This window comes from Prionailurus bengalensis, chromosome A1 (assembly GCF_016509475.1).
Source record: "Prionailurus bengalensis isolate Pbe53 chromosome A1, Fcat_Pben_1.1_paternal_pri, whole genome shotgun sequence".
Lineage (NCBI taxonomy): Eukaryota > Metazoa > Chordata > Mammalia > Carnivora > Felidae > Prionailurus > Prionailurus bengalensis.
Window position 1 is genome coordinate 211023022 of NC_057343.1, and position 26155 is coordinate 211049176.

Consider the following 26155-nt stretch of genomic DNA (forward strand, 5'->3'; position numbering starts at 1 on the left):
TTCTTTTGGAGGGCGGGGAGAGTGGTGAGAGTAGGGAAAAATTGAGGGATGAGTTCAGATTTATATACTTTTGAATTTAAAGTATTTATAAGACATTAGGAGGTACCTAGACAGATGGATCTGTCTCAGGAAAATACATCATTCTGGAGGCAGATTCCTGAGTCATCAGCAGACAGGTAACAAGCATATAAAAAGTCATATAAATAGATAAGATCAACAGGAAGGGATAACAGAATGAAGAATATAAAAAACCACCTCAGGAATACCAAGATTTAAGGGGTGGGCAGAGGAGGAAGAACTAGCAAGAGTCAACAAATGACATATTAAATACACAAGGGAAGAAAAAGAAGAGACAGATATCCTGAACCCAAGGAAAGAAAGGTTTCAAAAAGGGAGTGGTGAAAAACAAAAAAGGTGGTCAAATAAAACGACCAGAAAATGGCCCTTTTCTCATTATCTGCCCCAACTTTCAGTAAACAACACTGCTTCTTTTTTTTTTAATGTTTATTTATTTATTTTTGAGAGAGAGAGAGAGAGAGAGAGCGCGCACACGCGCAAGCGAGCACACAAGCAGGAGAGGGGCAGACAGGAAGAGAGACAGAATCCCAAGCAAGCTCCGCACCATCAGTGCAGAACAAAACGTGGGGCTCAAACTCACAAAACTGTGAGATCATGACCTGAGCCGAGATCAAGAATCGGATATTTAGCCAACTGTGCCACCCAGGCACCTTCTAACTTAAAAGAGAGGCATTAAAAGAGAGGCACCCACTGTTCTTCACTATAACCGATGCTCTATTTTTAGTATAAACAACAAACATTAAACTTACAGTAAAATGTAAACTCAGTTTTTGGTGAGTTATTATTGTACCATCCCTCATATCTTATTCTAGTTTTTTATGTACTATATGTTCAAAATACATGATACTACCTATCTTAATTTTGATGAAAAAGAGGGCACTGCATATTTTACCTGGTTGGTGGAACATCCAACATGATAGAATTAACTAATAAAAACAAATACCACTTAATAATAATGTCAATTACAAATTTTTTGAAGGGGTAAAAATAGGCAAGTAAAATTATATCAAATAATAAAGCAGCTGCAAAATCTGAGAAAAATATCTAAAGTTGTTTAATTTTTTTTGACAGTAGTACCAAAGGTAAAGGGTATTCTAAATCAATTTCAAAATGAAGTCACCAACAACTACTAATACATGCAACGACACGGATGAATTTCAAAAGCCTTTTACTAAGCGAAAGAAACCTACCACAGAAGACTACATACTGTATGATTCCTTTTATACAACATTCTAGAAAAGACACAACTATAAGGACAAAAATTATATGCGGTTACCAGGAGCTGGAACAGAAGTAGGAAACTGATTACAAAAGGACATAAGGCAACTTTTTGAAGTGATGAAAACATTGTTTGAGTGTGGTAGAAATTGCAAGACTACATGTTTGTCAGAACTCATCAAACTGTATACCTAAAACAGTGAATTTTATTGTGTAAATCACACTTCCAATAAGCTTTACTTAAATTTAAAAATAATTTCAGTCATCATATCACTATTTTATGTGAATAACATTTTTAACATACTGATATGTATTTCTCATTACAGGTAACTTATCTACATTGTTGTTACACACAATACATAAATTAGAATTAACAAAGAAAATTAAAACTGTAATAAATCAACCTTGGGTTTAAAACAAGTATTTGGATACTTTCCCTCAGTATCTTACTCGCAATTCTATTGTCCAAAGGACTGAAACAAAAAACCCTTCCTATAACTTTACCATCCTTACTAACAATTAAAAAAGGAACCCTGTTTTAAGTTTTTCTGTGATTTACTTTTACACACAATTTGTTATGTGTGTACTGTTAAGGATGTATGTAAATAAAATATTCTTACCCAAAAAGCAAGATGCCTTAAGAACACATATATAGCTAAGAAATTATATTTCAAGATTAGCATAAACATATACTTGCCACTCACTAATCTTAGATTTAGAAATGTATCTTTAGGAAATATCACATAGCTCCGTTCTAATTTGTTCAACAAAAACGTATTGAATTATCTACAAAACAGGAAAAGCACCGTAATGGTACTACAGACATAAAGATAAAAATAATACAAGTCTCCTTGCTCTCATATAGCTGGTGGTTTACTATGGCTGACAGACACAGGAACAAATTTTATCCAAGAGATACAAGTAATAAACTAGCAAATGCTATGACATGGAATAACCAGAGAAACTTCCATGAAAAAGGCATGCTTTCTTTTTCTCCTTAAGAGAAATTTCTGGTCTGAAAGTAGATGTTTTGAGAAGTAACACAAGTCTACAGAAGAAAGCAGGAATGCTGCACAAATATACTTTTTCACAGTTAATATCAATGCTTTCTCACTAGCATTATGAACTTATGAAAATCTCAGAATTTGAGGCCTTTCAAACTGCTCAAGTTTTCATCAAGGAAAATGTTACAGAACTAGCCACATCAACACCATCACCTGTACTCACTGTGCTATAAAAATTTTTTGCTTAGGACACTGCCACAGAAAGGAAGAAACACATAAGAAAAGGGAAAGAGGAAAAAGATTGATAAAGTTAAGTAAAAAGCTAGCTTAATAAAGTTAAGTAAAAAGCATATGTCATGTGTGTCTTTCAAGATAACCCAAAGGTGGGTTATGGCATAAATACTGCATTCTTAATTCTTTTCTCAAAGGGGAAAGAATGATAATAGCTTCTAGGGCATCACACTTCAACTTTCAACTTTAGAGTTTTCTGAAGCATAGGGCAGAACCTTGGCGGGGGTGGGGGGGTGGGGGGTTGGGAGGGGGGAACTGTCATGTGTATCAGTTTTTTAAGAACAGTATTTTAAAGGGGGTAAGTTATGCCCAATTTATACTCATAGAAAATTTCAATTTGGTCATCACCAAGGGAAAACTAAACTACATACAGCCTAACTCAGATGATCAATTTCTTTTGGTGGAAACTGGCAAGCCACAATGCTATCAGATAAAGACAACTAAAAGCAGGTTTAAAAATCCTGAAAAGGTTGCCAAGTAGAAGTGTTGAGAAAAGTCAGTGATGTATTTTACTTATTAGGATTAATTTCAAGGACAATTTTTGTTTTGCAAATTAAAAAATTAAATATAAAATCATAAAGATTAATATTTTTAGAGTCAACTATAGTTTAAATTGTAATAATTCATTAGTGTTTCAAGCACTGTAAGTTTTTAAGGTATCTAGAATCAGTGACCAGTTAAAAAACAGTACTCTTTAAACAAGTGCACATATTATCAGCATAGGACCAAAAGACTGAGAAGTACAAGTGACTCAAATAACTCCAACAAAAAGGAATCGAATATTTCAAAATTGTGTCACAGCTTCTGAATTTCTCAGGAGAGGTAAAAGTAAAAAAAACTTTTAATAAATTAACTGATACTAATTCCATGGTTTCACATACTGAAAATGTTTCCTTCTTCTGCCAATGGACAAATCTATACAAAAGAAAACTTTAAAGGTTTGGTATGTTCAAGTGAACCGATGTGACACACACGTAAGATGGCAAAATAATTTAGTTACATAAACTATGTTGGAGGTTTGATGTATCCTTGGGAATTCTTTTTTTAAGTTTATTTATTTATTTTGAGAGAGACAGAGTATGAGTAGGGGAGGTACAGAAAGAGAGGGAGAATACCAAGCAGACTCTGTCCTCTCAGTGCAGAGCCTGACGCAGGGCTCAAACTCAGGAAACCATGAGATCATGACCTGACCCGAAACCAAAAGTCAGATGCTTAACCGACAGAGCCACCCAGATGCTCCTCTTGGTAATATTTTTTAATGCTTGACATTTTTAGAAGAAATAACTTAATCACAATAATATAAAAATAAAGTGGCTTTTCCCATTTTACCAATTTCTGTAAATATAGCTTGCATATATTTAAAAATAAATATCCTTCTTGGGGCGCCTGGGTGGCGCAGTCGGTTAAGCGTCCGACTTCAGCCAGGTCACGATCTTGCGGTCCGTGAGTTCAAGCCCCGCGTCAGGCTCTGGGCTGATGGCTCAGAGCCTGGAGCCTGTTTCCGATTCTGTGTCTCCCTCTCTCTCTGCCCCTCCCCCGTTCATGCTCTGTCTCTCTCTGTCCCAAAAATAAATAAACGTTGAAAAAAAAAATTTTTTTTTTAAAAATAAAAATAAATATCCTTCTTAAAGGCACACTTGTGTATATACATTTTGTACATTACACGAGGTGTAAACTAACAAGGTATTTTACAGAAAAGACTGTAATCAAATAATCAATCATCTATAACTAACCAAAACAGTTCAGAATTCCTCTTTGTGACAGAAAAAGTGTCACTGCTTTATAACCAAGTCTATCCTTTTTATCAAAAAAATGTATTACAAGGACACCTGGCTGGCTCTGTGGGTAGAGCATGAGACTCTTGATCTGAACTCTGTGAGTTTGAGCCCCACATTGGGTGTAGAGATTACTTAAAAAGTAAATCTTTAAAAAAGAAATGTATTATAAATCTTGAAAAGGCAGGGTGGTAGAATTAAAAGACATTTTAGAGTTAGACACATTGGGTTGGAGTCCTACCTCTAACACTTGCTAGATTTGTCACCCTGGTCGAGGTTCTTAAACATGATGAGCCTCAATTTCCTTGTCTGTGAAACAAGAACACATTGCTAACCTCATCGGGCAGCTAGGAGGTTCAAATCATGATACACAGTGTAGTGGTTAAGGGTGATAGGTAAAGCATCAACCTTGGAGTCCTTTCTCCACTTTCTTCCACTTGTTAGCTATGGGAGCCTAGGCTAGTCATTTAATCATTCTATACCTCTGTTTTCCCAACTCTCTTAGAATAATAAACACAACTAGATTCATATACCTTGAAGAATTGAGAAAATTCATGGTACATGGATATCGCTAATAACATTACGTATAAATGTAAACCACTCAATATAGTGCCTAACACAAAAAAGATCTTATTAAATCTAAGTTCTCCTAAACTAACTTCTAAATTACTTTTACTGTCTCTAAAACTCAAATTTACCCCTAAAGATAAAGATTTGCCATTAAGGATTAAAAAAAAGACTATCACAAAGGCTCCAAAGGTTATCATTAAAGGAACCCCCTTAAGATTGTATGTAATAGCAAAAGCTCTAGAAAAAGCACACAATTTCCCAAGTTGATGACTTTGAAAGGATTAACATTCTTTTGCTATAAAACGCTAGAGTTTTTAAAAATTATCAGTCATACTGATTTATACATTCATCTACTACACAATTGATTACACACATTTCTATAAATGAAATCACTCTCTAAAGCCAAATTTTCCCTTTCTAAAAATAGATGCTATGACAATTTCAACTCAAAAATGAAAACCTTAAAAGAAGTAAAAATTACACAGACTGCCTAACAAATATAAGATGGTAAAGATCTGATTTCAAATATTATATAGGATATACAGTCTGCATTATATTTTAGTTCTTTGCCCCAACTACACAAGTTCCTTGCATATATGACTTATAAGTAGTGAATTAACTAACCAAAAAATAGGAAGATTTTACTAAAACTAGAAATGTGGAATCCTAAATTCTTAAGAAAAAAATATAAATCAGACTGACCATTTACTAATTATAAGACAATGGGCAATTTTCTAACCTTTCCAGCCCCATTACTTCATCTATAAATTGTGGATAACAGTTTCTATTTCCTAAGCTCATTATTTTAAATGAAGTAATATTATAGAGTCATACTTAACACAATTTCTGGCAAATTATAAGCCCTCAAAATCTTATCTAGCTGGCAATGTTGCATTAAGAAATAATCTCTCCTAAAAATATCACTTTGGAAATAAAAAGAAATATGCCTTAAAACAAGGCAATCTGACAAAACTCAATTAAAATGGACTCTAGATTTACACCAAACAAAACAATGTACAACACAAATATCTATAATCACTTTTTACTATCTACCTGGGCAAAAAATTCTAAGCACATAAAATACTTTTTAAAATTACAACGATAATTGCTTTTTAAAATTGCTTTTAAACCAATTAGAAAACACTAAAATTCCACGCTATAAAAAAAACTTTCAGGAGTAATTATGAATTGTTTACTACAACTATGGTTAATTGACTTACACTCTTTAGGAGAAACATAATGTAAATAAATTCAGTCATTCAAACACCAAACATACCCACAAGGTCAGGCTTTCTAATTTAAAAGTACTAGTTTCATACCTGGAAAATACAACCAAGAGACAGGTATCATAGCTCCCCTAAAAGAAGAGGAAAAATCACCCTGGACTCAGATACTTGAAAAAGCCACATAAGGTATCAGTGTCAACACTGAGCAATAGCAATACCTAGCTTTGTGACCAGAGCGCACACTTTTGTTAAAACAACATAATCTAATAAACAAACTTGTAAGAGTAAGGGAATCCCTTATTCTCACTCACTACATGAACCTACACAAATCACATGGCCTCTAAGTATCAAGATTTTCATCAAAAAATGGAAATGATGCCGAACACTTCTCTCACAGAGAAATGGGAATATTTAAAAATGAACTCAGGTCACCTTGAAAAAGAACCATTTCAAAAATTCAAAGAGCAATTATAAAGAACAACTGCTCTTTGCTAAAAAAGTATATTTTAAAATGATTTTTAAAGGCTATATAATACCATAAATTACCAGCAAAGTCAATTTAATATGTTCAGGATATTAAAGTAAACATCTTCAACTAAACAGTTCATTACCAGGTTTCCATAAAGTTCCTAGTCAGTAATTTCCTATTCACTTTATAGCAAATAAATGTGATCAACAACACTGAAGTTACATTTCTCAAAAAGGAATTTTTATTTACCTCATTCTTCCCAATCACTTCACATAACACTAAAATCTTATTTTAAAATTCCAGAATTACTCATAAATGATCCTTGTCCTAATAAGCAATGGGGTGGAGAAAGTTAAATAAAATCATATAAAATTCAAACTCTCTAGTTTTTATTTACTCTGTCATTAATTTTTACATCAATATAGAGCAGGTCAAAATATGAAATAGATGGGTTCAAATGTTTCTACAGCAGTCTGATGAGAGACTGGTACCAAAGAATTAAATATGAAATTAATATAGGAAGTCTTAAAAAACACATGTTTGAGTTAGGTAGTCTGGCACCCAATAAAGAGGATTACATATCTGAATTGGTATAACTTTGCTCACAGTATTTTTGAAATTTAATAATGGTCACTCTGCAGAAAACTAAAACCTGGTTTACTATCATCCTAAGTGAAAACTTTCACTTTTCATCCTCAAAAATAATCTCAAATAGACAGTCTTTCTTTCTTCAAATGTAACTTTTTACTTCTTAAAGAGGGCAGTATAAAGATCCCTAGCACAGGTTCAAAATGCTTTCCAATAACTTCAGTAAACAAATTGTTGAATGACTTTCAAGAAGCAGCATCCTATGTACTCTTCTCAAAACACTAAAAATAATTATTTAATATTCAATGTTAATTTGATTCACTAGACTTTCACCACTTTAGAAGTGCTTTCTTTTCAAGTAATTATTATAAGTTATTTGTAACTCAACAGACTCGAGAGAAACAATAAACCACACTGTTGAATAAATACTAGGAATTACTTCTCCAAATAATATAACTAACATTACAAGCCTACTGGAACACTTATAGTGTCTTCTTTCACTAAATTAAAAAATAATGATAATAACAGAAATACAGAAATAGCCACTAGCGACTATCCCAACCAATACAGGGGAGGTAGAGCAGAGTATTCATAATCTCCAGGGAAATACAAATTATTATTCCTTCCAACTAAATTGTCAAAAAATTTTAAGTTCAAGGTTAGGTTTTGTTCGAGCTTTACAATGTTTTTTCCTTTAAAAATAACTTATTTAATTGGTTTGGACCAAACAACAAATATTTTCAACTTACTTTAAAATGTTTATACTACTTTAATGAAAGATATCACACAACCTATATTACTTACAGAACACTAAATATGTAGAATTGGTCAAATAAGATCTGGTAAGAACTAATTCATTTTAATTCCAAAGTCACAGGAAAAAAATCAATCACATAAACATATCTAACACACTGATTCAAACATCTGTGTAAGAAGGCTCCCCTTAACTATAAAACGCTAAAAATAAGTTGCTTCTGTTGATGAAAACTAAACAAGCAGAACTCCTCTTTTCCATTACCTTTAGTAGAAATATGTTCATCCTTTGACATATGTCTCCGTATTTTATTTAACTAAAAGTTGTAAAGGCATCACAGGTTCATATAAGGGCCTTTCAAACATTTACACTGAAAACCTTATCCACACCCCCCCTCCCCCCGCCGCTGGCCCCCAAACCCTCTGTTTAAGATATGAAGTGTTCCTCCCTTCTGTATTCCCTCTCCCCAACAAGCCCCCATTGGCATCCCCCCCCCCCCCCCCAGTGTAGGCCTGAGGCCCTGTAGCAAACAGTGTCTAACAGGAGCAGGCAGCACAAAGACAGGAATGGGAGATTAGTGGGAGGGAGGGAGGCCGGGATTGGGGCTCAGCAGGAGCTTCAGGCTTTTTAAAATTCAAACTGCTCCCTGACCAATACAAATCACGGACACGCTACTGACTACTACACGGATTTATAGCATTAAAAACATGCCTAGTACGTGACAGCTATATTAACTTCACTCTTTTTAACATTTATCCATACGTTTGCGGGAAATGTGGAACAGTTTATTTGAAGCAGAGGGCTAAACTCAAAAATAACCTTCAGAAAAGTTACTTATTCTACAATGACTATAATTTAACAAGACACAAAAAATTCTAACCAATGTAACCACCATTAGTAAAACAAGGGACTTTGTTGATCAGTGTTGCTTCATCCTAAGCAGTGAAAGTTTTCCTTCCCTGAATATGAGACAAAGTATCAAAATAGTCTAACACCAGGAACATTTAGTTTTCTAGGCAATTTGTATGGCTGAGGACTTTTAAATGGATTGTTCTTCCCTTATGCCAACCTATCTGACCAACGCCTCCATAAACAAGCTCTGAACACTTAACTTACTCATGAACTAGAATTTGTTAAGGCAGAACTGATATTTTTCTCTAGCATTTACAGATACATTTGACCTATTAAAATGACACCTCTCTCATTACACAGTCAAACATCATGGGCACAAACAGCCAATGACAATCCTGGGACCTCAAGAAGATCTGCCCTGACATGAAAGGATGGCACCTTCTACATTTTTTTTTTTTTAACCTCCCTGGGATTGTAAGCATAACTTAATTTCTATGCTTTTAAAGAAAATTGCTTTTACCTATACCTCGGTAAAATTCTCAAAACAGATAATATTCTTTGTATGCTTCTACACACTTAGATCAGGAAGTACCTGAGAATTGTATATACAGTCGTTTAAAATTGTCCTTACATAACGCACACAAATCTAAAGTGGCAGGGTAAACCTGTCAAGTACTTTACACTTGCCTTTGAATAAAAAGTCCATGTGCAACACACACTGTCAAACAACAACATAAAAACTCTTGGGGGGGGGCATATGCAGTGTCTACCACACTATGGTTTTCTACGTTAAATATTCATGTGGGCAATTTAATTCTTTAAAAATGAAAATGAGTCTTTATTAACTTTCTAATGTCCAAACAAGTTTTACACAGGACACGAATTGCCACTGGATCCGTGTCTGAGTATTTACATTTGTCTCACTAACTGAAACTACTTCCTCCCTTCATGGGGTCACAGGGGGAAGAAGGGGGGTTGTTTGTTTCACTGGGACGTTCCCCACTCCGGGACCAGGAAAGTTGTAAATATGGGGACGAACAGGGCACATTTGCTGTTAGTTGTATTGTTTCCGCCTCCTCACTAGCTACGGCTCTTCTCCCTGGCGAGGCCTGTCACCGACCAGCAGTAGCTCCGCTCAGCCCGGAGCTCTCCTAATCCCCGAGCTCAAGTAGATTCCGCTGGCCCGCGGCCTGCACTCTCCGCCGGGCCTACGCCTCCCCGGCCGCCCGGCAGGAGCCCAGTCCCCGCCACCGGAGCCGGCCGGGAGAGAGTACAAAACCACCGCCACCCAGGGCGGCTGCCACCGGAGAGGAGCGAACTCTAGACTCGCCCGTGGAGGAGACCTGGGGCCGCTAAGGAAACGGCGGGGAGGGGAGCGAGGAGGAGAGACGCTGAGGACCTGGCGCCGCCGCCGCCGCCGCCGCCGAAATAAAGAGCAGGAATTTACCTGGGCGAATCGGCGTCTGAATCCAAGGGGAGGCCGAGGCCGCTGTGGCGAGAGACTATAATCCGGGCCGGGAGGGGGGGTGGCTACGGCTCCTCTTCCGTCTCCTCAGTGCGGGGAACATGTAGAGCCGGGGGGAGACCAGCCGAGAAGACAAATCGCTGCTTCTTCTTCCTCCTCCTCCTCCTTCTCCCACATAGAAACACTCACAAACACCCGACCAGGGGCCCGAGCTACCGGGGGGGCATCGCCGCCGGCCCGGGAACCAATCCTCCTGTCGGCGGGGGCGTCCCTCCCTGCGGCTTGGTGGTGTCGGGTGAGTCGGTACCGACGGAGGGAGGGGGGGGAGGGCGGGGGGGGAAGGAGCCCTGTGTGTGTCTCTCTCTCGTTCCGTCTCTCCCTCTCAGAACAAAATGCCGACCGGAAGTGCAGCTGCAGGAATGACTCCCTCCGCCGGCGCCAAACACTAACAACCACCCCCTCTTCCCCACTCCACTTCCGCCACCGCCGCTGCCGCCGCCACTTGGGCTCGCGTCCTCGGCCGCGCCGCACCGCGCCGCGCCGCACCAACCCGCGCCCGGGCTGGCCGGGGCCGGCAGCAGGCGGCGGCCGCTGTCCTTTGCGCCCTTCTCCTCCTCAGAGCGACTGCGGATGTTGCCTTTAATTGTCGATCCTGCGGAGCGGCGTTTTCGCTGCGGCACGGACGGGCCGGCTTTCCCCGGTCTTTATTTTCCTGGAGGCCGACCGGAGCGGGGCCCGAGTTCGGTGGTGGTCTTGTGCGTGAGGGGCGCTCAGGCCCGGACCGGCTCGCAGGCCAGGCTCGCTAACCCAGCTGGTGGTCTTTAGCTTAGGAAGCCGAGCTCGGGGCGACCAGGTAGAGGACGCCCGCGTTTCGACGGCGACGGTGCATTTTTTAAATGGTGTCTCTGCAGTCTGGTGGATGGATGTATCGTACACCTCTCCTCTGGAGAGCCGGACTCTACGCCCGTCTCTGCATTATTTCTGCGGAGTAAGGACGCAGCCCTTGGAGGTGAAGAAGATTCCCGGCCGGATTGAATTGGAATCGTGTTGTGATGCTTTGGTTTCTGGAAATACGCGGTCTTTTTCTGGTCTTTTTGTTGGCGGTGGTGTTGGTTCTTGCCTAACTGTCGGGAGAAAGGCCTGTAGGCGACGCTGTGCGAACGAGGAGCTGGCCGGCCGCGGGCCCGGAGCGCGCGGGTCCGCGCCCCCCTCGAGGTGTGGGTGGAGCCGGGCGCGCGGGGAGAGCCGCCAGCCCAGACTCGGGCTGCCGGCGGGTCGTGGGCAAGCGGGGGGGGGGGGGGGGGGGGGGTGCTGGGGCCAGCCACTTTCCAACGCCGTTTTCCTCTTTACACTTGAAACAGTGAGGTACTGCACGAGGCTGGAGCCCAGTATGATTGTGTACAGTGCCATGCTTGTGGTCCCCTGTTGTAACAAACTTTATCGTTCCGCAGTTCTGTTACGTTTGTGTAAATTAAGGGGGAGCTTTCGTTCAAGTAGAAAGTGAAGTAGGTAAGCGAATTTTACTCAGGCGGGACGAAATTTGTGTTCTATTTTAATGAATTTAGATTATACGTGAATTGCTTATGTATTTGTATATGTTCCAGTACGCTTAAAGGGAAATTCTGCCTCTGGGTTATTCCATTTGCCTCAAAAATCACTCGGGAGACTAAATCAGTTCTTGTTACTCCTTTCCTCTAGACCCCGCAATGGCATTGCATCTAGCTCAGCGGAAAAGCCAGTCTTGACCGTGGCCTAAATTCCGCGCGCGATGGGGTGGGGGAGAGGCTGCTCTGACCCCCTTGCCAGCAGGACTTCTGCCCTTGCTATTCGCCGTGCCAATCTCGTTCCCCCAAGTATACATAGGGCTTGCTCCCTCACCTTCAGGATTTTGCTCAGATGTCATCTCGGGGCCTCCGTGGCCGCTCTGGAAACTGCGAGTCCCCTGTCCCCCTTTCCCACTTTATCCTTCAGGCATTCTACAGATCTTAACGTGTTTATCTTATTACCTGTTTTTCCCCAGTAGAATGTTAAACTCCAGGAGGGCAAGAAGTTTTGTTTTTCTCCACTGGTGTTTTGTGGAGAAAATGATGTCTAGACCAATGCCTGACACACCAGTAGATGCTTAATATTTGGTTAATGAATAAATGCCAATTATAAGGGCCCTGACCTCCACCCCCCCACATGCACACACACCAATTTCTGTACTCTGGCCCTTTATACATACACTTACATGCTACAGATAACTTTATGAAAGATTTGTGAAACCTGAAAAAAAATCTAGGGAACAACCAAGTTTATTACAGAGTTCTAGAGAAGGGCACTACTTTACACATTCACCCTCCACAACACCAGAAGCCCACAAACTAGTGATGATTGTTTTTAGGTTTCTGTAAATGGGCTTGCTGGAGGACAGTCGATTGGTAGATCACATGATCATACTCATACTGAGCCAATTAGCTTTGCTCTCTTCCTGAATCACAAACTACTTCTTTATCCTGTCTGCCCTCTTTCTTGCAAAATACTTGCTAAATTAAAGTCTGTGAGAATTTGGTTGGCCAAATCCAGCACTACTGGAAAAGTTCATTCACCAAATATTTATTGGGCACAAAATGTGTGCCACGCACGGTGATTCAAAAGGTGCATGTTTCTGAGGCTTTGTATAAAGGACCTCATATGGCTGCTTTGCTTGCTATTCATTTATGCTGTCAAGCAAAGCAAATGCTAGGGAGATTTATTTTTACAGTTTCCTTCCGAAGAAAAGATTCATTGAAAGCTTAGGTCATGGATAGAGTGGATATTTTAATTCACCTTTTAGTTTGCTGTTCATTACATTTACCTTATGCTAGCACTGGATATACCAATAACTTATGATTTTTCAAAACTGAAAAAAATTGAGGATTTTTATTTCCTATTATTGCCTGGGATAATAGACCTTTTAATGGGGTGCCTGGGTGGCTCAGTTGGTTAAGTGACCAACTTCAGCTCGGGTCATGATCTCGCAGTTTCTGAGTTCGAGCCCCGCGTCGGGCTCTGTGCTGACAGCTCAGAGCCTGGAGCCTACTTCCGATTCTGTGTTTCCCCCTCTCTCTACCCCTCCCCTGCTCATGCTCTCTGTCTCTGTCTCTCAATAATAAATAAACATTAAAAAAAAATTTTTTTTAATAGGCCTTTTAAAATAAGTAAGTACACCAGGAAACTAGAAACTATACAGTAAGATTTTGGCCATGATATCCCAAATAATATTTCGTGTGTTGAATTTTTGGAGGAGAAAAGACAGTCTTTATAACCATTAATACAAATAATTATATATTGTTTGGTAAATCCAACAGTCTGTTCATTGTAAGTTTACCCATTAATTTTAAGAACAGCTTTAAGTAATATACAGATGGCTCAGAATATGTTTTTCACTCAGTTTCAAAATAGTATTTCAATTTGCTTAATGAAGCACAATTATCTTCCTATATACTTTCTTAAATGTTACTGGTGAAGTTATAATTTTGCATGTCTAGGAAACAAAAGTGTTGGCATTATTGTAGCATTTAATTTAAAATTTCAGATATGTTATTTTTCACTTTCTTCCCTCATGTATTAAAGACTTACTAGGTGCTAATTAGCTTTATGATAAGCACCTCTTATGTACATTAGTGAATAAAACAAGGTCTCTACCTTTAAGGGTTTTAAGTTGTATGTAGTTTATATTAATTTTTTTCCAGACCACAGAATTAAAGAAATTGTTTCAATGCATATCAGAATATTTTTCTATTAAATCAGTGTTTTGCTTGCCTAAATTTAAGTATCCAAGTTAAGATCGTGTGTAGAATCTCTTAATCTAATCTTAGAGTTTTCTTGATTTGTCTTGTTTCTTGGTTTTGTTTTTTTTCCTTAATTATTTTGATCATCACCATTCATTTATTTTGCTTTTACATTTTTAAATCTTTATGTCCAAAATCAGTTGGCTTTATATTTCATTGTTATATCCTTGGTTTGTCAATAGTTTGTAGATAGCCCAGTAAACCCTTAATCTGACCTAATATTGTCCCCTTGCTTTAAGTACTGAGTTGCATTAATTTTATTTATTCATTTTATATTCTTGGATATTCTCATATGTATTCTTGGTCAATAAATTGTATAAGATTTAATAAAATATTTTAAATGGATTTTAACTATTAAATATTAATATCAGCAGGAATTGGTACAATTGAGAAATTATGAATTGTTATTTTTTGGAAAACATCTTCAAGATAAGTACAATTTGCCATAAAATGATAGAAATGAAAAATTTTAGAAAATCATTTTTAAAAGAAAAGTAAAGAACATGTAGTGTGTATGTGTTTTGTAGACTATTTCACACTATCAAAATTATTTCATGTTTAGGATAAATAAGTTACTTTTAGGGTGATTTAGATCTTAAGAAACTTTAGTGAAGAGTTTGTAATAGATGTTTATTTGAGGGTGAGCTAAAAAATATCAAACAATAGTCTGTAAATATGTTCCTATTTCAAGTTTTCAAAGTAAATACCTCAGTCAAATTTGTAAGAGTATCTATGAAGGTTATTTAACATATTTTATCCATTTTTGTTAAGATAATAGAAAGTAATGGTCTTTCCCAGTGACTTTCTTCATCTTGGCCTCTCAAGAACAAGTTTTGTCCTGTCATTTGTTAATCCTTCTTACCTAAGGATTGTCTTTAAATTCATAGATTTTATTATTCATGCCATCCACTTATAATCCTATGACTTTCCTATATTTATATTGTTGTGTATCTATACTTCATACTCCAAATAAAAGTAACTAATTTTACTACATTGCAGTTTTGTAATGTGCATTGCATAGGGTAAGGCCCTTAAAAAATGCATGTCTGAAATATGATTTCATTATTTAGGGTCATCACATCTTCATGAAGGCCTAATCTTAATGGAACCAATACATATGCTGAATGTGAGCCAGATAATTAAACTACACATGCATTTTAATCCTAAACCAACCTGGAATAACAGATTAAAAATTACTTTAGGAAGGGAGAATACAAAATCCATTAAAAACTCAGTAGCTAAAATAAGTATGAAGGGAGCGCTTACGATGCTCTTTTAAAAGCATCTCCATTAGACCAGTGTTTTAAAACTGGGTCACGTACCATTATAGGTCATGAAATTTAGTGGGTTGTGACTAGCATTTTTTATTTAAAAGAGAGAAAAGAACAGAATCTAAGAGTACCATCACACATGGTAAAGTCTGTATTTTTAAATAAGCATTCATTCCATTTTTGTGTGTGCATGTGCTGAGTTGCCATGTAAAATATATTTCTTATTGTGGGTTATAGGCCAAAAAAAGTACATTTTTAAAAAAACCTACAGTTCAGGTTGTCCTTTACTTCGCCTCCTTAGAAAATGAAAAAGAATGCTAGACAGTTCTGATTGCCTATGTAGTGAGGAATTTTAGAGGAGGTGCTAGGGTATCTTATAAGAGGTTTCAGAAAGGTGATCTTAAGGTAAAGGGTAGGTAATATACCATGTAGAAATGTTAGGGGTGCCCAGGTGGCTCAGTTACATCCGACTCTTGGTATCGGCTCAGGTCACCATCTCATGGTTTGTGAGGTTGAGCCCTGCATCAGGCTTTGTGCTGACAGTGAGGAACCTGCTTGGGATTCTCTCTCTCTTTCTCTCTCTGCCCCTACCCCACTGGCACTGTCTCTATCTCTCTCTAAATAAATAAACTTAAAAAAAGAAATGTTAAATATGGTTGACGTTGTAAGAAGGAATCAATTTCCTAGTAGATTGGTGTGTTTAGATCTATAACTATTTTCTTCCTTTTTGGTTATAGTACATTTTCTAATCTCAAATGCCCAATACAGCAAAATAAAATAAGGCAAAAGATATTTCTATTTCTTCCTACCTTCTCTTCGATCTTAAAACAAGTGTTTCTTAAGTAGCCATAGGAATGCAAAGAAAGCTGACCTTCACAGAGCAATTATAAGAACAAGTTATTCTCTGAAAATGGTAGAAACTCCTCTTCCCTCCAAAAAATAACCAAACTGAAGGCTTTTCTCTCTAGCCCAAGTACATATATATATTTTTTAACGTTTATTTATTTTTGAGAGACACAGAGGGACAGAGAACGAGCAGGGGAGGGGAGAGAGAGAGGGAGACACAGAATCTGTAGCAGGCTCCAGGCTCCGGAGCTGTCAGCACAGAGCCCGATGCCGGGGTCGAACCCACGAACCGCGAGATCATGACCTGAGCTGAAGTCACCTGCTTAACCGACTGAGCCACTCAGGCGCTCCCATATGTGTATATATATATACACACACACACATATATATATATATTTAATTTTATTTTAGAGACAGAGAGCACAAGTGGGGGGGACGGGCAGAGGGAGAGAAAATCTTAAGCAGGCTGCATGCTCACTTTGCAGCCTAAAGCCGGGCTGATCCCATGACCCTGGGATCATGACCTAAGCCAAAATCAAGAGTTGGATGCTCAACCGACTAAGCCACCCAGGCACCTCCAAGTAAATAATTTATCAAATAGTTAACCTTAATTTGCCATCCAATTCACTATATATTTAAATAAATGTACTTAGGGGCACCTGGGTGGCTTAGTCAGTTAAGTGTCTGACTTTGGCTTAGGTCATGATTTCCTAGTTCCTGGGTTTGAGCCCCATATCGGGCTCTGTGCTGACATCTCAGAGCCTAGAGCCTACTTCCAATTCTGTCTCGCTCTAGCTCTCTCGCTCTCACTCTCTGTCCCTCCCCCGCTTGTGCTCTGTCTCTCTCTCTCTCAAATAAACATTAAAAAAATTTAAAATAAATGTACTTAAAATTCTGTACAGAATTCAAAGGGAAATTTTAAGAGAATTATGTATAGATTTGAAAGGAGGCAATATGCTGTATAAAGATGAAAAGTAACTATCAGAAAATAAGGATTATGTTACGCTGATATTTCTTAATAGGATTTAGACATCTCGATAAAATTTAAACATCACTGTTTCGCTGGATTTCAGTATAAATTTCAGTATTCACAAATCTAAGAGCATTAATAAAAGTTTTTTTTCCAAACATATGATGCCAGCTCCCTTCAATTATAGATACTTAAGACCTAGTCTGGTTAAAACCTTAACACAAAATTCAGAAAAATAACCTAAGAATCTCTAATTTGATTACTGAACCACAGCTTGTATCTCACCAAATGTCACCAAATGCAATACATATCCTGTTGAACTAAGAAAGCAATTATATTACTAGCCAGCAGAGGGAGCCAAGTCAGTCCTGAAAGATAGGATTACAAAGAAAGACCACATGACTTCCTGTTTGTTTGTTTGACTGTTTGGCAGCTGTTCTCTTTTTTAGTTTAGTCTAGGCAAAGCCAAGTAAAAGGATAGAAAGGCTACGAGATATGGATAGGGTGACAATTTTAACTGTCAAAATTACCTTGCATGAAGCCAACTGAAAGAAAACACTTCTGCTTCAATGAAGGACAACCCAGGGAGGAATGTGTGGCATCAAAGAGAATTCTTTAAAAACCAGGTATTGAAAGTTGAATAAGTAAAATACTTATTCAACAGTAAGATACTGATTTTCTTTCTAATACAGGTGATGAAACTAATGTGGATCAGAACAAAGCAATTAAGCAGAGGAAATTCAAGTAGAAATATGAAAGTGGAAATGTCTCCGTATTATAACCTAAGATGGAAAACCATAGAAAACATTACTTTAGGGCCACAATGAATTACAAGCCAGATGTAACAGTGAACCATTTCTTAATAAATCCATTTTTATCTAAAGCTGAAATTAGGCTCTAACTAGATACATTTTAAAATTGTAAAGTTGGTGCTGATAAGCAGATTGACCTTACATTAGATTTGCTTTGAAATCAAAGAAGCAAGGAATAAATTTAAAAAAAAAAATGATTACAGCAAAATAATATAATGAGATAGTTTTTCACTTTAGAAAATAGAATTGTTTCCACTACCCTTTATAAAAACAACAAAAAGTGGTATCTGTTTTGTGACAGAAGTTTGGAGGAATATAGTTGCTAAATGGTTATTTGTACTGTCAGCTTATTTAGTATTTTCTAAGAATCTCAAAATGCCTGATACAGTGATTATTTGAAATAAAGTTGTAAAAGCTGGGTGTTAGCTAACTGGATCAAAGTAAAAAACTTAAAAACCCAAACAATTTTAGTCAAATAATTAAATAATGCTAGGTTAGCCACTTACTAATTGCAAGGTTTGTGGAAACATACTCTCCGAAGCACAGAAGAACAATGGATTCAGGCAAATTTTGAATTTTTTTTTAACATTTATTCATTTTTGAGAGAGAGAGAGACAGAGCATGAGGGGGCGAGGGGCAGAGAAAGAGGGAGACCCAGAATCAGAAGCAGACTCCAGGCTCTGAGCTGCCAGCCCAGAGCCCAACGCAGGGCTGGAACTCATGGACTAGAGTTCCATGGCTGGATCATGCCCTGAGCCGAAGTCGGATGCTCAACCGACTGAGCCACCCAGGCACCCCCAGGCAAATTTTAGTTATAGGTACATTTACTTATGTGTGTATCATTCCAAACGTGTACTTCTTGAATACTAACTCCAGAAGACATGGAGCATATATTCAATTATGAACTAGACAAAATTTTTGTTGAAAGATTTAATCTCATTAAAATATATAAGCAGAGGGGCGCCTGGGTGGCGCAGTCGGTTAAGCGTCCGACTTCAGCCAGGTCACGATCTCACGGTCCATGAGTTCGAGCCCTGCATCGGGCTCTGGGCTGATGGCTCAGAGCCTGGAGCCTGTTTCCGATTCTGTGTCTCCCTCTCTCTCTGCCCCTGCCCCGTTCATGCTCTGTCTCTCTCTGTCCCAAAAATAAATAAACGTTGAAAAAAAAAATTTTTTTTTAAATATATAAGCAGAAATTTAATATGTAACCCATTGAATCCAAGGAAATGGTACTTAGAAGCAAATCATTTACTATTGAGCACTAGCAGGTAGGTTGTACACTTTATAGGTCAGTTCTTTTATAATGCTACATTACAATATACTGACATACGTATTGGCATCTGGTATCAAATCAGTTAATCGTGGCAATGATATCCAAGAAATAAAATTCATCTGATGGCAGCCTTAGAAACATTTTGATGCCAGAAAAAGCAATTCAATTGGTATTACTTCTAAGTATGTGCTGCTTTTATACACAAGTTGTGATAAATATAGGCTATTAGAATTATATAAGCAGCCTGACCTTTCTAATTATATTTTAAATTTTGTTAATGTTCCCACCCATGAAAAAATACTATAAGGATCTTTTCAAAATTACATTAATAGGTGGCAGTAGCTTTGCCATGAACCATTTCTTTATTGATGAGAATAATGGGCTAATTCATCAAGTTCCAATAAAAACTATTAACTTTGTCACCAAAGTCAACAGTATAAAATTAAAATATGTAGTATAAGTTTTTCCTTTTTATATAGCTTTTATTCAATAGTCTAAGTCTCTGATTATGATAATAAAACCAAACGAAGCAAGGAAAGAAAATAGTTCATTACTTGTCCTACTCCAGAGTAGAGAATGATGACAGATTAGTAAAAGCAAGAAAGCAACTTCCAGTGAACAAAATCAGGTTTAGTAAAGGATTTTGCTCTCCCTAAAAAATTAAATACAAAATTTTAGAGATTTATACCCACATGTGAATACTGTTTTCAATACTGCTCTTTATTTACACTTTTGAAATGTTTTATTTTCCCTTTGAAAAAACAGCACCAGGGGCGCCTGGGTGGCTCAGTCGGTTGAGTGTCCGACTTCAGCTCAGGTCATGATCTCGTGGTTCACGAGTTCGAGCCCCGCGTCAGGCTCTGTGCTGACAGCTCGGAGCCTGGAGCCTGCTTCCGATTCTGTGTCTCCCTCTCTCTCTGACCCTCCCCCCATTCATGCTCTGTCTCTCTCGGTCTCAAAAATAAATAAACGTTAAAAAAATTAAAAAAGAAAAAAAAAAAAAAAGAAAAAACAGCACCAGAGTCCAAGTTGCTTTGATAGTCCTGTTTCTAATTTATTAGCTTCTTTCTGTCTTACACTGTTGAATTTTGTATCTTCTAAAGCACCTCTCTGGTACCACTTTCTCAGTGTTGGCTTTCTAATTCTACCATCAACATACAGTACCTTTCTCAAATATATTCAGATGGTTCTTCATGATCATGTCCATGAAAACTATGTAACTTCCGCTTGATTGAAGGGGAAATAACTTTCATTATGAATTTAGAAGAGCTATAGTAATACTTGATAATACTTCATATATACAAAAGTATTTTTAATTTGAAAACGTTATTCACATCTTACAGGCTTCCTGTAAAAATGTTGGAATATCTATTCTAGGAGCCTAGAATTGATAAAGATTTCACGTATAATCTTGTACTTACATGAAATCTTGAGAGCTTTAATTGTACCTACAACACTGCTGTGAAAACAGCAGAGTTGTGAAATCTGGCTCTTTAAGAAATGCTCACCAGAGAACTGATTTGAAACTATTCTATGATGTAATTATTATGTTCAATATAATAAAAGTATGACCTCTGAATAAATGAGTCTCTAATTCTATTTTTTTAAAGTTTATTTACTTTTGAAAGAGAGCAAGCACAAGTTGGGGAGTGGCAGAGGGAAAGGGAGAGAAAGAATCCCAAGCAGGCTCCATGCTGTCAGTGCAGAGCCTGACACAGCGCTCAGTCCTACGAACCATGAGATCATGACCTGAGCCAAAACCAAGAGTCGAACGCTTAACCAACTGAGCTACCCAGGTGCCCCTCTCTATATTTTGAGAATATTATTGTATTCTAAGAGTATCAGAAGATAATGTGCTTCTTTTCTTTAGATTTAGTTTTAATTAAAATGAAATAGACTACCAGGAGGCATGTCTATTAGCCTTGGATTGTCAGGTGTTAATAAGTTCTGGGCAAGTCCAGAGCAGTGAGTGGATGGGTGGATGCTTGTAGAGCTGCTGGGGCAATCAGGGCAAGCAAGCAAGGTCACATAGTCCTGTAAAGGGTCTGTAGTTCTCCCTTCTGTTCACTCTCCCTGACTCTCAATTCTGCTCAGGAGCCCAGGTTCCATCACAGGATACTATCAGTCTCACCATATAAATAAAGATTTTTACTTTTTTTTTTAACTGAAGTATAGTTGATATACAATGTCTTAAATTTTGAATGTATTTATCCAAAATTGGGGGATAAGTTGTTCTTCACTTATGAATGCACAACATTTTTATTATTATAAACTATAGATCATTCAACAAGCATGTGCCCAGCACCTATGTACTGTAAACAGGGAATACAAATGAGTAACCTGTCTCTTAGAACTCAGCCCAGAGGAGGACTAAATCAAGTACATTTAAAAGAGTGAGATAAATGACCAAGAGTTGTATCAAAAATGCTATGAAAATAAGAAATAAATAAATAAAAAGTGCTTTGAAAGTACCAAAGATACCTGAAGTCTTGAGAAAAGCTTCACAGGATGGGTCAACTTTGAACATTAGTGAAGGATAAACAATCTTTCCAGGCAGGGAAAGACAGGAAGGATGGACATCAACCATTCTAAAGAAAAAAAGGAAAACAGAAAAGGACAGATGCATGAAAGTTCCTTATATCTTATAATCTGAAAATTGGTTTGGTTAGAATGCAGATTTTGAAAGGAGGATGGGATCTGCTACTCTAGCATAAATTGGGTTTTGCCTCACACTTAACAGGTAAACAAAGAATCTTACATCCAAGATAATATAAAATTTGCATTTTAGAATAACTCTGCAAATTCACATTAAAAAGAAGTACCTACTACATTAGGAAAAAAACCCAAAGATAGTACTTAGTGAAAGTGTGGTGAACCCAGAAGTTTCATGCAATTTAAAAACATGTATCCATATTTTTATTCATACTGTGTATTCATACTCTGACACAATACTTTCTCATCTGGACTCTTGATATAGCTATATTTTGTAATTTCAATTGAAACAGAAAGAAGCTTAGGCAACTGAATGAAGGAAGGCTGGAATGTGAATGAGGCTGGAGAAATATGAATCAAAAAGAAAGCTAATGTAGTTGTTTAAGTGAGCTAATGTAGTTAGTTGTTTAAGTGGAAAGGAGGAGGTAAATTTAAAAGATAAAGTAGAATCTAGGACTTGTTGAATCAATGAAGATGTAAGGTAAGAGAAAGTGGGGAGGGGAGGGCTCAAATATTACCGATAATTCAGGTTTAGTTCTCTAGATGGACTCTCGTGTTATTAAATGAAATAGACCTACAGGAGAAAGTGTAGGCTGAGAGCAGAGAAAAGTACAAATAAGTCAGTTTGGGGTCAGTTAAATTTGACTTGCCTATTAGACTCCCTGTTAGAAATATCTGGTAGGCAGTTGAAAACATGTATAATACTTAGGAGACAGAGCTAGAGATAAAGATATGAGAGTCATCTTCATATAGATGATAGTTGAAGCCACAGAGTGGAAGCCAGGGAGAGTTATAAAATGAGAAAGAGCCAAAGAATTATAAGGAGCACTAAGGAAAAAGCAAGCTACCAAAGTTTGCTATGGTTTAATAATCTAGTACTTTCCCCCTAAAATATCTGAAAAGAACCCTTTTTATTTACAAGACATTTAGTTAAATATTATAACAAAAGCTTGGCTCTAAAATCAATAACCTATAAAATGTTACTGTATCTAATTCTAGAAGTTATTCAATTACTGTCTCTCTTACTTTAAAAAAAAATTTTTTTTTTAATGTGTGTTCATTTTTGAGAAAGAGAGAAAGACACAGCATGAGCAGGGCACGCGCAGAGAGACAGAGGGAGACACAATGCAAAGCAGGCTCCAAGCTCTGAGCTGTCAGCATAGAGCTGGACACGGGGCTCGAACTCAAGGCTGTGAGATGACGACCTGAGCCAAAATCGTACACTTAACTGACTGAGCCACCCAGGCACCCGTCTCTTACTTTTTACTTGAAAATGGGAGAGTAGTAGAACAGGTGGATTTCCTAAAAGAATAATAGAAAAGGTTAATGACATTTTATTTTTAAGCAGCAAATTCTTAACATTATGTAATACTTACAAACCCAGATCTAGAATGTTTAGTTATAGCTTTCAAACTTTCCAAGGAGTTTCTGTCCATATTAGTCCCAAGGTGCCACTCCAATCCAATCCACACTCCTACCTGACTGTTCTTGCTGCTTCACTTAAATCATTCCTTTTTAACCCCCATTTATCTTACCACTAACCCTCTCATAATATCTATCCAGTCACCATTGGTTTGTAATGTTCCCACACATTTTTTTTAGTGGTTATTTATTTTTGAGACAGAGAGACAGAGTGTGAGCAGGGAAGGGGCAAAGAGAGAGAGAGAGAGAGAGAGAGAGAGAGAGAGAGAGAGAGAGAGAGAGGGAGGCACAGGTTCCAGGCTCTGGGCTGCCAGCACAGAGCCCAACACGGGGCTTGAACTCTGACTACGAGATCATAACCTGAGCCAAAGTCGGATGCTTAACCGACTGAGCCACCCAGGAGCGCCGCCCCCTCCCACATTTTGATTCCTTTAAAAGTCAAGGGTAGGAGCACCTGGGTGGCTCAGTCGGTTAAGTGTCTGACTTCGGTTCAGACTTCGGCTCAGGTCATGATCTCGCGGCGGCTCGTGAGTTCGAGGCCCGCGTTGGGCTCTTGTTGACAGCTCGGAGCCTGGAGCCTGATTCAGATTGTGTCTCCCTCTCTCTCTCTGCCCCTCCCCCACTTGTGTGCATGCTTTTTCTCTCTCTTTACCTCTCTCTCTCTCTCTCAAAAATAAATAAGCACTAAAAATTTTTTTTTTAACTCAAGGATAATATCACAGTTTTCGTTATTCCTGTCACCTACTAGTAAGACAGAAACTAACATAGCATGGAACAAAAACTATGCAAAACATAACATATTCCAGAGATATCCATGTTTTTCAATAGTGAACCATAACTGTCAGAAATCTATGTCTATGGGCCACATACATTTTAAATCATAACAACAATGGAATTCTAGTCATTAAACTGTTCAAAAGTATTTGGTTTCATAGTGTCCAAATAGCTTAATCAGTTTTATTCATAAAAAGGTGCACAATTATGGGCCAATTACTAGTCTTCAATCAATTTTGAAAAATCGATGAAGATATTATTATACAACAGAGCAACCCCTGCTCAAGAATGAAGGGCTGTTGGGGGCACCTGGGTGGCTCAGTCAGTTAATCTGATTCTTGATTTCACCTCAGGTTATGATCTCACAGCTGGTGAGTTCAAACCCTACATAGGGGTCCACACTGACAGTGGGAAACCTGCTTAGGATTCTTTCTCTTTCCCTCTCTCTCTGCCCCTTCCCCACTTGAGCATGCTCTCTCTCTCTCTCTTACTTTCTCTCTCTCTCTCCCTTTCAAAATAAATAAAACTTAAAAAAAAAAAGAATGAAGATCTGTGACATCTGGTACTGGTACTGTGACATCTGGTACTGGTACTGTGACATCTGGATGGCCACATACAAAAGAATGAAGCTGAACCCTAACTCTTCATACCATATGCAAAAATTAATTCCAAATGGATCAATAACCTAAATATAAGAGCAAAAACTATTAAATTCTTAGAAAAAAACATGGGAAATGATACACAGATATGACACCAAAAGCTCAAGCAACCAAAAATAAAAAGGAAATAAACTGGATTTCAAAATTAAAAACTCTTGTGCTACAAAGGACACAAGAAAGAAAATGAAGAAAACCCCACAGAATGGAAAGAAAATTTGTAAATCATATGTGATCCTTATCTAGGGATCTATATCTAGAATGTATAAAGAACACTTACAAATCAATAGTAAAATAACAAATAGCCCAATTTAAAAATGAACAAAAGATCTAAGTACATATTTCTCCAGAGAAGAAATACAAATGGCCATTTACATACATATAAGCATGTATAAAGATGTTCAACATCATTAGTCACCAGAAACATGCAAATCAAAATCACAATACTCATACCCACTAGTTTGACTAGAACAAAAAAATCAGATAACAAGTATTGGTAAAGATGTAAAAATATTAGAATGCTCATACACTGCTGGTAGGAATATAAAAGAGTATAGCCACTTTAGGAAACAGTCTGGCAGCTCCTGAAATAATTAAATCATCTAGTTACCATATGACCCAACAATTCTACTCCTAGGTATATACCCAATAAAAATGAAAATGTATGTCCACGCGGAAATTTGTAAACAAATGGTTACAGTGGCATTATTCAGAATCACCAAAAAGTGCCAACAACCTAAATGTCCACCAACTGACAAATGTGTAAACAAAATGTATATTCCTACAATGGTACATTATCTGGCCATAAAAAGGAATGAAGTACCGACACATGCTGCAACATGAATGGATCCTGAAATCATTACGCTAAGCCAATCACAAAAGACCTCATATGATATGATTCTATTCATATGAAGTCCAGAATGGAGAAATCTACAGAGATATAAAGTAAATTAGCAGTTGTTTAAAGCTGGGAGTATGGGTGGTGAGTGCATGGGAGGGGTGATAGCTAAAGGTACCGGGTTTCTTTCTGTGGTAATGAAAATCTTCTAAGACCGACTCTAGTAATGTTTGAGTGTATCTGTAAATACACTAAAAACCACCTGATTGTACACTCTAAATGAGTGAATTGTATGGTATCTGAATTCTATCTCAGTAAAGCTGTTAAATGAAAAACAAAACAAGGACTCTATGTAAGCAGGGCACATCTCATATTTCACTCCAAGTTTACATTACTGAAAGTGGCCCTCAGATTCAATTTCCATGGTTTTAGGAAAGAGAATATAACATACATTAACAGAGTTGGAAAACTCATATGTG

At 37.7% G+C, this 26155-nt stretch overlaps 1 protein-coding gene across 1 annotated transcript in view; it reads right to left on the reverse strand.

The window, feature by feature from the left end:
- Positions 1-11057, reverse strand: part of NIPBL (NIPBL cohesin loading factor) — a 201482-nt gene extending 190425 nt beyond the window's left edge. The window contains 1 exon segment of the mRNA XM_043599796.1: positions 10273-11057. The gene's annotated coding sequence lies outside the window, so the exon portion shown is untranslated.
- Between the last annotated feature and the right edge of the window lie 15098 nt (positions 11058-26155).